We start from the raw sequence: 14,654 nt of genomic DNA, 5'->3' as shown, positions 1-14,654 counted from the left end.
CCCCCCCCCCCCGCCCCCATTCCTTGTGCCTTTGCTCACAGGCTCCCTCACCAGGATTTCCACTCTCACAGCCTCCTCCCCTGCGCTCCCTCCTTCCCTACAGCACAGCTCCCGCTCAGAGGGGCACAACTTCGTGCCTTGGCCTGATTCTTGGGGTGCCTGTCCTCCCTGCCCCACCAGACCTTGAGGGCTGATCTATGCAGTGGAGTCTGTAATGGGTTGACTCATGTCCCCCCAAAAGACATGTTCAAGTCCTAACTCCCAGAACCTGTGAATACAACTTACTGGGCAAGAGGGTCTTTACAGATGGACTTTGTGAAGGATCTCGAGATGAAGTCCTTCCGGATTTAGGATGCACACTAAATCCAGTGTCTCCTTATAAGAGACATAAAACAAGTCACAGAGGGGAAGACCATGTAAAGACACAGGCAGAGATCAGGTGACATGTCTACAAGCCAAGGAACACCAAGGATTGCCAGAAACCGCCAGAAGCCAGGAGACACCTGGACAGATTCCCCCTTCAGAGCCTCCAAAAGGAGCCAACCCTGCCAACACCTTGATTCTGGACTCTGGCCCCAAAACTCTGAGACCACAACTTCCTGTTGTTTTAAGCAGCCCAGTTTGTGGTCATTCGTTATGGCAACCACAGAAAACTCACACGGTGCGGGGGGCGGGGGTGCGCCTGGGTGGCTCAGTCTACTGGGCGATTGGGTGACTAACTCTTGATTTCAGTTCAGGTCACGATCTCAGGGTCGTGAGATCAAGTCCCACATTGGGCTCTGTGCTGAGCGTGGAGCCTGCTTAAGATTTTCCCTCTCCTTCTCCTCTGTCCCTCCCCCTCCTCACACACTCTCTCACTCTAAAAACAGACAAAAACAAAAACAAAACTCACACAGGGTCCATGCCCCGCTCACCGTACCGTCAGTCCCAGCACAGGGCTGGCCCCATCTGGAGGAACCAGACTGTCTGGGTCAAAACCTCCTAGCCTCTCTGATTCGTCACCTGGAGCCCCTCCCTGACACGCTGTGTGAGGACTGGTTTTATCTTTTCTAGAAACTCTGAGGTTGCCGGAGTCATCTGCAGGACTCTATCTGCCCTTCTTTACGGAGGGCACCTCTCCGTGTTTAGAGCCAGAGACTCCTGTCATCCCTATAAAACCTGTACAGGAGAGAGGCCACTTAGAACGAATCCCCGGGGATCAGAAACCGAACGTCCTGGTAAGTAGTAGGGACAAATGGGAAAGGCCTTTGAAACAACAGGAGCAAAAACAAAGACACAAGAGGGCTTTCAGAGCTGAACATTCTTCATGCTCGGGGTGCAGGGGACACAGGTGTGTTCGGGCTGAGAAAGCACAGAGCTCTGTCCTCACCACACGTGCCCTTCCGAGCGTGTATGTGTTAGTGCCACAAAAAGTGGAGCCAGGAATTCTGAGCACGAACTTACATCAGCCCAACGCAACAAAACTTTAGATACACTCGGAACAAAGTGCTGACTTTAAGGACCAGCCCAATGGAAGTCAAGGCTTATAGGGGCGTTTTCCGGGGTGATTTTTCCAACAAAGTCCTGTGAGAGCGCAATACAACATCCCTCGTGTCGTGTTTTCTTGACAGCCCCCCTGAGAGGCTGAATTTTATGTGTCACCTTGACTTGGCTGCCAGATGCCCAGAAAGCTGGTTAAACATTCTCTCCGAGTGTGTCTGCAAGGGACCTTCCGGAAGAGACCGGCATCTGGATTGGCAGACTGAGGAAAGCAGATGGGTGGGCCTCGTCCACTCCAGGGGGGACTCGGACCAAACAAACAGGTGGAGGAAGGGCGCATTCGCTCTCTGCGCTCGGGCCAAGACACTGATCCCTGCAACCGGTCTCCCCGTGCTCGGCACTGCAGACCCGACTGAGCAAACACCGCTAGCTCACGGGTCTGCCTTCGAACCACACCGCTCAGGCCCCCTGGCTGCCCACATCGTGTGAGCCAACATCCAGAACGAGATTTACGAAGAGGACTGGGCTCACGTGGCTGTTTTCCTAGATGTGTCTCCCCGTTGGCTCTGTCTCTCTGGAGAACCCCGGCTAATAGAGCCACCACGGAGGGGCCTTTCTCGACCACATCTGATCGTTCTCTTGGGGAGCCTGCCTCGTGCCCACCTTGCCGATTCCCCGTTGCTCACCTGCTCCTTGTCTGACACCACAGGCCTGGCTGGCTGACTGCTGGTGACCCCAGCGGCTCTCTGGCTCCACCGGCCAAGCGTCACAAAACTCTGCTCCTTTGCTCACAGCTTCCCCCGCTGTCTACGTCATGTCTGCCCGATTCGGGAAGAGTCCCGCCATCCAGGGGACACTAGCCAATGCTGCCCTGACAAGTGAGAGGGGTCTCCAGGTTCAGACAGGACGGTGGTGGTTAGGGACCACCGTGTGTGCCATCAGTAGTACTGGACTCCAGGGCAGCCCCAACAAAACCCCGCAAGCTGGGGGGCTTCAAACAATTCATTCTCTCCCACGTTTCGAGGCCAGAAGTCCAAAATTAAGGGGTTGGCGGGGAGGGTCCCTTCCGAGGGTCTGGAGGAGAGTCCTGGTCTGCTCCCACTCATAGGGCCCCGGCCCCCTCGCTCATCCCCGCCAGCAGGGCAGCATCTTCCCATCCGTCTCTGACCTCCGCTTGCGACCTCACATCTCCCTCTTGTAAGGACGCTTGTGATTTGCTGGCCCCACCTGGAATCCAGGACAACCTCTCCATCTCAAGCTCCCTGACTTGTTCACTTCTGCAAAGCTCCCTGCCATATGAGGCAATATGGTCCCACATCTTCGGGGGCCGGTATTCTGCTCTGCCCAGTGACCTTCACTCCCCCGCCTGGCCACCCCTCACTCCTTGCTCTCCCCAACTGTCTGGAGCCCACTGATGTCCGTCAGGACGCTCCTCTTCCCTCTTCCGGCCATCCACCCACCCACGCCCTGCAGCTCTGCGTCCTGGTCAGGGACAAGCTGTCCACGTTTACAACTGAAAGATTCAACTGTTGACCAATCTCCTATTCGCCGGGGGGCTTGGAAGGAGGCACTGAATGTCTCAGAAACTCTACCCCATTCTCTCAACAGTGAGTCTCATGCTCCCTGCTATGTCCACTGTGGGAGACTCACGTCTGTCCAGCCCCGTCTTAGCCACCGCCCCCCAGTTAGGGTACGGGCAGGTGAGCCAGGGACCCCAAAGCCATGCAGATCTGCCCGTGGCTTCTGCTGTCCAGTGATGCACAGGCAGACAGCTCGTGACTTGGCTTCCCCAGACACATATTTTCCTCCAGGGGCCATCCACAAGGGCCCTGAGCTCAAGACTTGGATTCAAGAGTAAGAGGGTCCCACAGGGGCCTTGAATCTGAGACATGCACAGTACCCCAGCATTGACAAGAGTCCCACATGCCAGTGTGAGCATTCATGTCAAAGCAATAAAGAGCAAGGAGCTCTAGGCAGTTAGGGGAGAGCAAGCAGCAGGAGCCCCAAGAAGAGGAGAGGGCTTGGCAAGTCTGGAATCCTGCAGGTCTGGGTCGCTGACCAAGCAGCAGCACCAAAACCGAGCACTGTTACTCCCAAGGCCCACCCAACAATGGAGATGCAAGATGAAGAGCTCGCGGAGCTGGGCGGGGAGACAGTGGCATGATGCAAATTACTCGATGCTATTGAACCATAAACTCAAAAAACCATTACGATGGTCATTTTTATATGACGTGTTCTTTGCCACACGTTATGGATTACCACCGTCACCTTCAGCATTTCCCCATCTTGCTCATTCCGGTCTCCATGCCCATCAGGGGCTCGGGCCGCGGTGACTCCCACGCACCACGGGCTGGCTCTCGTGCATGGCGCTGGCTGGAGATGGGGCTTTAGCGGGAGGTAGAGGCGGATCCACGAGCAGGAGCAGCGTTTGCCCCAGGGCTCAGGCTCCTGCACGGTCCTGCTGGAAGGTGTGCTGCCGTCCACAGGAGGACCTGAGACTTACATGTGGCCCAGGAGAGCCATTCTGGCTAGGCACCCGTGAGGGGAGAGGGAACGCTCCTGGCGCCCCCATGTGAAACTAGGAGAGCACTCCCCAAGCCCACAAGGGGTGGGTCTGCCTGCGGTCGTGGGTGCTCTTCCCCACTCGCTTTTGGAACTGGCGAAATCAGATACGGTAGGAAAGGAGGGAGGACTGCAGGGCTGCCGGGCCAGTCAATTGGGGAAATCACATGGCGGCCCGGTAGGTAAGCGCGCTAAGAGGTGACTGACCAGATGATTGAAATACATTTGTACTGAAAATATTTTTAAAGCCCTTCTCTTGATTTATACCTGAAAGAAAATACCGCAAAGGAGAATGAGTTTTCCACTGGAGTAGTACTTACGCCTGATCTAACTAAATTAGCTCTTTTGAACTGGTGGTTTTGCTCTGATGCTTGTAATAAAAATAACAATAATGTGCATTTAGAGGGTGTTTTATCCTCTAGAAGCACAGGACTTCCTCGGTGAACAATTCCTCTCATCTGTGCTGCAAACCAGCAGGGTGACGAGCAAGCGAGGGAAGAGGGGGAGCAGGGCAGGGAGCAGGGGGGGGGGGCATGAGTTTCCTAGTGGCTGATCACGTTTGGTAAAATAAGCAAATTTCAAATATACGAGAAAGTGAATTTCATGGTGCTCTGAGAAGCCTAGAGACAAATGGGCCAGAAGTCAGGTCTTTCCCTCTGTCCGGAACGGAGTTATGCCCCCAAAATTCACACACAGAAGCCCTACCCTGCAGAGTGGGGCCTTTTGGAGGCAGGGCCTTTGAGAGGTCACCAGGTTATGAGGTCATGTGCGTGGCACCCCCCGGGATGGGATCTGTGCCCTTGTAAGAGAGGGAGAGACACCAGAGCCCCCTTTCTCCACCTGGAGGGACGGCTCCGGTTTCTGTCCTGTGCTCACCCGGGGCCATGGGACACTTACCCTCTCGCCCGGCGAGCCTCACCCTTTCTGGTTTGTCCATTGGGAAGTAGCATGGGTCAAAGGAAGGGATTTGCTGGACACCAAGCAGCTGGAAGTTCCCACCGCCCCTCTCCTGGCACCCCCGTACATCCTGCCTGAGTTTTTAGGTGACTCCCTAGCTTACACTCCCCGGCCCCTCTGCCCTGGCTAACTCGTTCCTACCCCCCTGCTTCACTGAAGCTCATCCACCATCACCTCCTCCAAGAAGCCTGCCCTGACCACCCACATCCTCAGGAGAGTGGCGATCCCCATCCTCCCACAGCACCCCCCCACACACACTCCATGTTGTCACTGTCTGTGTGCATGTCAGCTTCCCCCACTGGAGGGCAAGCTGGCCGGGGCAGAGCCTTCAAGTCACCCTGCTGTGTCCGGGCATCCGCTGCTCGCCGCCAGCAAGCCCAGCCCCATCACAGGCTCTGGGAACAGATGGAAACCGACCGTCCCCCAGGCCTGAAATTCATAGTCGGTGGCTCACTATGGCCCCCAGCCCAGCTTCCAATTCAAGAACCCTACTATCCCAACTTCGGAAAACAGGTCCTATCCCAACACAGGTATCAGAGTCCAGCCCTAAAATAACAGCGAGGGCCATTTCTGGATTGAGTCCTATGTGCCACCCACAGGCCAGGCCTTCCCGAGTCCCCTCCCTCAGCCTCCTCACCCCATTTCACAGAGGAATAAACTGAGGGTCCAGGAGGGACCTGGCCAGGTCCCCATGGCTAGCAAGGGCCAGGGCAGGGCTGGGACTGGATCCCATGTCTGTCTGAGTCAAAAGCCAGAGGTTCTCACCTAGAGTATGGACCACCATGAAGGCAGCCGAGTCAGTGGGCAGAGAGGGAGGGGCCCACGGCCGGAGAGGGCCAGGCATTGTCCACGGTTCTGGAACTCGGGCCCTGGGACCAGAGCCTTCCCTGCAGCAGGTCTCACTAACTCACGCAGCAATAAGCTTTTCCTTCTTTCCATACTTGACATCTTGCTTCGTACTGGGACTGTTCTGATTCCAGCGACGGCATCCCGGGCTGAGAGCACAGGGCAGAGGCGTGGACCGGCGGAAGGCACTGAGGGAGCCGCGCAGAGCTCAGGGCGGGGTCTGCACGCGGTTGGCAGGAGAAGAGCAGCCCGCGGCTGGAGCAGTGAGCGGGCACGCAGTTCCGAAGGCCTCAGATCTCGCTCTAGAAGCAAGAGGGGGTCACTGTGGGGTCCTGAGACAAGAGGGGGCCCCGGCCCTATCGCCCTGCTGAAAGTGCACGCTGGAGACGGCCCGGCAGGCGGACTGGGAGGTGTTTCTGTGCCTTTACTGTTTGAATTAGGAGCGGGTGCCTCTTCTCGCCACGAAGTCTCCACGTCACGCCCACCACAACCCCCTGATAGGCCAGACCCGGACTCCCTGCTTCCCTCAGCCTTGTGGGGTTTCTTACGCTCAGAAAGCCTCTGTCCCGCCCTCCTCAGTCAGTTGGGTGAGACAGAAAACCCAGGCAAAGACAAGCGAGACCAGGACATGAAAGGACACTCGCTCTCGTTGCGGAAAACAACGCAGGCCCCAGAAAGCCGGGGAGCTTGCTGGCAGCAATTCTAAGACTCCGCGGATGAATAATATATGAATCATCATATAACTTTGCATTTTTAAAACACGTTAATCCCAGGGCTTTTGGCCCTTTGAAAATCATTAATTTGACTGAGGGAACGTTCCCTAAACACCTCCTCTCTACGCGGGGCATAGGGTGGTTCCAGAATCACGGCGTTCGGGAAGGAGCCGCGGGACTCATGGGTCCCTGGCTCGGAGGGGAACGACGAGGGTTCAGGAAGGGGCTCCTGCACAGCCCCGGGCTGGGTGTGAGGAACACACAGGGAAGGTGTTTTTCTCCAGGGTCACAGCAGGAAGGGTCATGACTCCTAGGGAAAACCGAAGGTCATCGCTAAGGGAGGGGCCCCCGGGCAGGAGCCGTGGCCCCGGGAGGCGAGCACAGCCACCTCCAGAACCAGGGCCAGGCAGGCAGGAATGAAGGGGACTCGGCCTGCCCTCTCTGGGTGCCCTCCAGGCTCCCGCTGGTGCACCCACTGGCTGGCCCCGCAGCAAGTCTGAGGGCGGCCTCTGGGGCCGGCGCAGGGCCAGGAAGGGCAGTGAGGGGGGTCTGGGGGTGGCACCAGGCCTGGCCCGCACCCTTTCTTGGGCACTCAGAAGTACGAGGACCACACACGGTCGTCGTGACACCATCTGGGTGGGCCCACCAGTATGGCAGGTGCCCTTGGAAGAGGAGATCAGGACAGACACGCACAGAGGATGACCACGTGAGGACACGGAGAGAAGACGGTCATCTTCACGCCAACGAGAGAGGTTTCAGGAGAACTGAGCTGCCCACGCCTTGGTCTCAGGCTTCCAGCCTCCAGAACAGGAGAGAATAAATGTCCGCTGTGTCAGCCCCCACCCAGGGTGCTTTGTTACGGGGGTCCCGGCAAACGACGACAGAGGAACTCCCCAAAAGGGGCGCAGCGACAGGTGGTGATCTGGGACTGCAGCCACGTCTCCCTGCCTCCAGGACCTGCCAGTCTCCCCCTGCCGAGGGGCCGAGGGCCGTCCGGGCGGAGCTAGCGATGCCCCCAGCCCCCAGCCATGACCAGTTATAAACGGCACCCAGAGGCGCCCATCACCACCACGGCCTGTGTTCAGGGCCGGATGTACTTCTTTCCGCCGGAGGCCCAGGTCTCATTCCCGAGATGCTCTAAGAGGAGCTTGTTAGGAGCAATGTCTAAACCCGTTCACGACGTGGGTGATGCTAAGCAGACGCCCCTCGTTTCACTGGGGATGGGGAGTGGGGTGGAGACAGCAGCTTCTAATCCCCTAGATCAAAATTCTGGGTGACTGGGTGACACTGACCTGGGAGTCACCCCTGAGGGCTCCTCTCTAAACCAACTGTGGTCCTTTCCTGGGGAACAAAGGTCTCTTCAGGGCTTCACTGCCCAAAATAGGGGCAGAGAGAATGACACAGGGATCTGGGTTGGGGGCACAGGTCCCTTGTCCTCTGTGACCCACATCAGAAGTACCCTGGCCCAATGCTTGAATGCAAGGTGCTTTCTCCCCCTTTCCTATTCCACGGTGTTTATTCGTTTCCCAGGGCTGCCCTAACAAAGTGCCACCCCTGAGGGCCCTCAATGACAGGGCCTTATGGTCCCATAGCCCTGGCAGCTGGAGGTTCCGGATCAAGGCGTCAGCAGCGTGGTGGCTTCTGCCGGCGGCAGGAGAATCCGCGCCAGACCTCCCTTCGAGGGGCTGGGTTTGCTGGCGTCTCTGGCCTTCGCCCTGGGCCTGGACACCTCTGCCTTCACCGGCACGGGGCGCACTCCTGGGCAGGTCTGTCTCCGGCCCCAACTTCTCCTTTTTGTAAGGACACCAGTCACCCTAGAGCAGGCCCACCCTAACAGCCTCGCTTTAACCTGAACATCTGTAAAGACTCATGTCCAAGTAAGGTCACATTCTGAGGTCTTGGGAATTAGGACTCCCACACACAAGTTAGCGGGGGGCACATCTGAATCCACAACACACTGTGACACACACACAGGAGCGTGTGACACGGAGGCATCCAGTTCACTGCGGTTATAACCTTGGGGACCTCCTCCAATGTCAAGAAACAGAACACAGTGGGCCCGCAGGGGCCCCTGTGCCCTTCCTGATAGTAAGTGCCAGACGTCATCAGGATCCTGACATTGGTGTCATGGTGGCCTTGCTGGGCTGGGTAGTGCGCCCCCACTGCACGTCCAAACCCAGAGCCCATCCTGGCCTGTCAGCTGAACATCACGTAAACGGAATCATACCCTGGAGTCTGCCTTCTCAAACTCAACATCATATTCATAAGGCTCACCCTGTTGCCAGGCACAGCTTCCCATCTCCACAGACTGCCGGAGGGTCCTGTGGTGTGGACACGGCGGTGCTTACATCCGTGGCTGTCCCCACAGGGGCCACTGCAGACAGGCTGCGGGAACGGCCTGCACATGCCTCCCTGCCCTGTCCTGAGTGTTGGCCCTGACTCAAAGCAAACTGCAGGCAGAATGGAAACGAACACCCAGAAGAAGCTGGACTTCTGTTCGCAGGAGCACGGCTCCCAGTGTCCCCAGAGGGCTGGCCATCTCTGGACGCCAGCCCTGCCAGGCATTTGTCACTTTACTGAGCATCGTCTCCTCCCCTCCGAAAGGTGCCGTCCACGTGCCCCCCTTTCACAGGTGAGACGCTTCACAGGTGACAGGTGAAGGGGTCAAGTGACCTGTCCAAGGTCACACACAGATCTGAGACTGGAACTCTGGCCTGTTCACCCCTAAACCCTGTGCATGTTTAAATGCGAAGGGAATGCAAGCCGGCCCACAGGAGGAGTTTTCACATCTAACAGGCTCATGGCAGGGGCGAACGGAGCAGTCATGCTGGGTAGCACGGGACAGGCTGGCTCTACACAGCGGAGGGATCGCTCAATTCTCCCCAGCCCAGATCCCTCCCTCTAGTAGCTGCTGGACGTCAGGGAACCCGTGTTCTGATTCCAGCAAGCTGCCTCAAGTGTGTTAAAACCTCAGGGCAATTTAAATGTTTTGTGTTTCCTGACTTATAGATGAGGCCCTGAGAAAGCCCGTCGGACAGCGACACGAGCAAGTTAACAGAGCAGCAGTGATGGACGTTGTTTCTGGTCTACTTAGCAAATGGACCACTCCTCTCTCCCCCGGAAACCTTTGAGGAGCTGCTCTCACCAGAGAAAGCCCAGAGACTTCACTCCTGGGAAGGAGCCAGGCTTTGCTCACTGTCTTCCTGGTCTTTGTCACACCATCATTTCGGATCTGTGCAACGATGGTGGATCCGAAATGGAATCCTCCCGAGACGCGTCTTCAGCTCAAGCCCTCAGCGCCCCACGCCTGTCCCTGTCCCTGCGGGCCTCCCCTTCTCAATGCCCAAGGCTCTGGCGGCTTCTGACCCAGGATGAGTGACCCACAGGCAGCACTCTTGGGGTTACAAAGCCCATTCGCAGGGAGGGGACATGCAGGACCACCCCAGGGGAGAGGAAGCGGGGCTTGGCTCTGTCTTACTTGATGAGAAAACGGGGTGTCACGCCAAGCTGCCTCAGGTGCAGTGTGAACAGCAGGGCCAGAGCTGGGGCCCCACCTTGCCCTGCTCCCTCACTCATCCCAGCATTCCAGGCACAGCACCTGGGACATCCCATTTTCCAGTCTGCATGGGGGAGCGGTGTGATGGAGAGGGAATTCAGCGAAACAGTGAGGTTAGTAACAGTAATAACCAGCCAAGATGGGCTGTCTTGTGTCCTCTCAAAAATTATAGGTTGAAGTCCTAACCCCTGAGACCTCAGAACACGACCTTATTTAGAAATAGCCATTGTAGGTTAATTAAGCTGAGGTCATACCGGAGCAGGGGGACTGTCACCCAATATGACTGGTGTCCTTACAAAAAGGGGACATCTGGACACAGGCACACAGGGAGAAGACCCCGTGAAGACGAAGGCGGCGAAGGGGGAGATGCTTCCACAAGTCCAGGAGCACCAAGGATGCCACCAAACCCCCACGAGCCAGGAGAGGCCTGGGACAGGCCGTCCCTCACAGCCTCCGAAGGAAACCAGCCCTGCCCACACCTCGATTCGGAGCTTCTGGACCCCAAACTGCAAGAGAATACATTCCCAGTGTGTGAGCCCCGGTTTGTGTCCGTGGTTACAGCCGCCCCGGGAAACTGAGGCACGGCCCCTTGCTCAGCAGTGATGTGTGAGAGCTTTATGCTGGGGTACAAATATTGGCCACCTTAACCGGGTACCGTCACAGCACAGCGTAAGTACGAAGCCTCATGGGAATGAGGACCGCCAGTTCGGGGGCAGCGGTCACTTCTGGGGCGGAGGGAGGGGGAGGGGCATCAGCAAAACCCCACCTCCTATTTTAGAAAGAAATCTAAAACCGTAAGTAGTGTCAATGGGGGGGGCCTCATGGATGCTTTTTAGTTATTTTCTGAATTGTTCAGCATGTTTTCAGTATTTTTAAAAATCTTCTTAATTGGTTCTGATACGTGGGACTGACACTTAAAAACCCAAGGATTTGGACCGAACTCAGAAAATCTCCACACGTCTCCTGGTACTTGTTTCTGCCCTCTGTCGCCAAGGGTCACTCCGTCCCTCTGTCCAGATGGTCCAGCCACCAGGTCTCCCTCCTGCCCCTCACCCCACTCACGCGACCCCCCTCCTGCCCTCACCCTCATCTGAGTCCTAGATTTCCCTTAGAGCAATGCACTATGTATGATGCAGTCCCGAGGGTCCAAGGACACATAACACTGCTTCGCAGGGTTTGGTGATTTACCTGGCACAATTTACGTGGCAGCCAGTTGTGATCCGTGACCAGTCAATTGTCCCAGTGGATAAAGGTGTCTGGTCTATCTCATCAAGGTTGTCAAGGAGCAAGCTCAAGGTTGGAGGCCCTGCCCCAGCCCCAACTCCCCCACCCCCAGAGGGGGATAGGATACTGAATATTGAGCCCCACCTTGGGCCCCCTTTCTATGTGTTGTCTATTTACCCTCAACCCCACCTCCTTCCACCAGGGGATAAAGTGGCCCCTTACTCACTGCCTGCCTTCTGCCTCTGTAACACCTCTGATCCTCTGGCCCAACTTCCCTCCCCCCCCATCTACCTGGCTATGCCTCAGAGACTCAGCTCAGGCAACACCTCCTCCAGGAAGCCCACCTGTGGGACTCCAGACCCCTCCCCTCTAGGACAGTGCCTACATAGTGCCTACCCTGTGGGAGATGAGCATGGAGTGAACCCAGGTGTGTGTCTGTCTCCCCCACTAGCCTATGAGCTCCCTAAGGGCCATGGCCACGTCTTCATCATCACACACCAGGCTCAGTGCAAAGCAGACCTGCAGGGAATGAGCCAGGTGACTTGTCCGATGTCACCCCTGCTCCACCTGAGTAGGCGTCCTGACTGCCACATCAAAGGTCCAGCCTGTGTTAACAGCGGAGCAACATGGGGACGCCTGGGTGGCTCAGTCAGGTCATGATCCCAGAGTCCCAGGATGGAGTCCTACATTGGGCTTCCTGCCTAGCGGGGAGTCTGCTTCTCCCTCTGACCCTCTCCCTTCTCATGCTCACTCTCTCTCTCAAAAAAATAAAATATTTAAAACAAAACAAAACAAAAAAACCAGCAGGAGTAACAGGCAGAGTGGGGAGGTTGCCGGCGAGCAGCCTTGCAAACTGGAAAACAAGCTGGCCTCCAAGATGCCCCTTCCAGAAGGAACCAGAGCTCCGGCCCCAGGCGGCCTCCCCCGGGACGCCCAGGGGGATGACCTCTCCAGGGACACTCAGGGTCTGAGAAAGGATGGCGTGACCCCTCTGCCCAGGGCTCCTGTGCAGCCTCTGACCCCAAGGGCCTCGCCTGGACTCAGGACTGAGGGTCATTTTTCCAGATCCTCAACTGGACATTTTTTTTAAATTTAGAAACAAAACGTTTAATATAGAAGGAATGCATGCTTGTTAAAAAAAGAGCCTGACAGTTGAGAGACAGAGAAAGAAGTACGGAAAGCAACGAGGTAAGTGCTGCCCCCCCCCCCCAGCCAGCACTGTGAACTGGGCACTGCTCCTTCCCGCTCTCTGCCCCCACCACACACACGGCCTTATTTATTTTACCGCAGCTCGGCTCGGTTTAAACCCTCCCATCCTGCGCCGGCCAGCGAAGCCTCGGGCGCTTCGTCTGCAGGTAGGCTCTATAACACAGAATCCAGCACCCCACAGTCGTAACAATGTGACTAAACAAACGCTATCCCCAGCACAGGATCGAGAAGCAGTATAAGGCTCAGGGAAAAACGTAACCCTACAGCACTCAATCAACTACTCCAAAGAGAATCTTCTTTGGGTCGATGAAACAGAATCTCCTTTCATTCCTTCATTCCACAAATATTTACTGAGTACCTAGGAGGGAGCAGGCGCTGCTGTAAGCGGTAGGAATAAGCAGGGAATGCAGCAATAATCCTGCCATCTTGAGCTTCTTTTCAAGTGGAGAGGGAGACACTAAACACAGAAATAAATAAAACTCTGGAGTACGTCAGACACTAGGCTCCAAGGAAAAACGAAGGCAGGAAAGAGAGCAAGGTGTGAGCCCACAGCCCGTGGCCGTGGCTCGGTCCCCCGCCCCTCCCTCCTGGTGGGTGCGCACCTGTGCCCGGCCCCACACCTGCAGACATGGAGAAGACGTCGCATGTGGAGCTGACTTCTGAATGGCCAGCCAGGGGCCAGAAGAAGAGGCCAGAGCTGTGAGTGAATCAGCTCTCCGGGCATGGACCGCGACCAATGAGAAGCAGGAGGTGAGAGGTGAGCAGACACATGCCCCCCGTGCTGTCACCTGCAGACTCCCCCCCAAACACGTCCCCCCTCCCCCGTGCACCTTCTGGAGAGCCGCAGTGTGCTGAGCACATACTTGCTGCTGGACGTGACCACAGGTCGCTGAGAAACTGGCAGCGCAGTGGCTCCCTCTCCCCTTGCGCTCACCACCCCGGGCTTGCAGCTCGAAGACATGCATTCCCACCAATCCCAGCCTCGGGCTCTGCTTCCCAGAGGAGCAGAGCTCGGGCAAGATGCGATCTTAAACACTCCACAGGGCACCATCCGCACTAAGAAAGGGCACTTGACAAACTGCAAGGAGGTGAGAGGAGAGGCCATGTGGGTATTTGGGGAAAGAGCCCTTCCAGGTAGAGGAGTCTGGTGGTTTCTAAGAACAACATGGAGGCCAGTGGGGCAGGAACAAGTGAGCAAGGAGAAGAGGAGTGGCAGACGCTACCAGGGAGGAAGGGTCGGAGTGGGGGGTGAAATCTGAGTGACCTGGGAGCCACTGGAGGTCTCTGACAGGGGGTGACATGGCCTGACTCTGGCTGCTAAGTTGACAACAGACTGCAGGGAGCAAGAGTGGAGGCCGGGAGACTGGACAGGAGGCTGTTTCTGTAATCCGATCTCAGCAGGTGGTGGCCTGAGCCAGGGTGGATGCAGCAGAGAAGGAGAGGTTAGGAGAGGGATGTATTTGGGGGGAGGCGAGCAGGCTGTGCTGACATCCTGAAGTTGGGGCAGCGGGAAGGTCGGATTCAAGGGTGACTGAGACGCCTGGTCTGAGCAGCTAGAGAGATGGAGTCGCCATCGACAAGATGGGAAGAGAGCGGAGCAGCATGAGGAAGGACAAGTTCACGCTCACACACAGTGAGTTTGAGTGCCCATCACACACCCCAGGGGGAGGTCACACAAACAGATGGACACACAAGACTGTGGCCGAGGGGGGCGACCCAGGATACAGAGGGACATGGGGGCGTCCATGCTTGTGGAAAGTACTTAATGTCTTGAGACTGGATGAGACCACAAGGAGCCAAGTACCGCGTAATGAGGGGAGAGACTGGGGATGGCTTCCTGGGCACGTGAGAGCCCACAAGTAGGGAGCATGGGAAAGACGAGAGACTGCGAAGGGTCAGTATGGTTAGGGGCGGGGACACACAGTGGCCTGGAAGCAAGAGGACACTATTTCAAAGGACAGAGTCAAAGGCAGCAGGTTCAAGGAGTGAAGCAAGGATTAAGACTAACTCACACTTCGGTACTGAGCAATGTGGTCTCCACTGTGAGCCTGAGGCACCAGCTTCCCTGGGGCAGTGGGGGTGCACGCCTGACTGCGGGGGTCCAAGAG

The sequence above is a fragment of the Ursus maritimus genome, unplaced genomic scaffold, assembly GCF_017311325.1.
Source record: "Ursus maritimus isolate PB19 unplaced genomic scaffold, ASM1731132v1 scaffold_8, whole genome shotgun sequence".
Lineage (NCBI taxonomy): Eukaryota > Metazoa > Chordata > Mammalia > Carnivora > Ursidae > Ursus > Ursus maritimus.
This window is presented reverse-complemented; position numbering follows the sequence as displayed.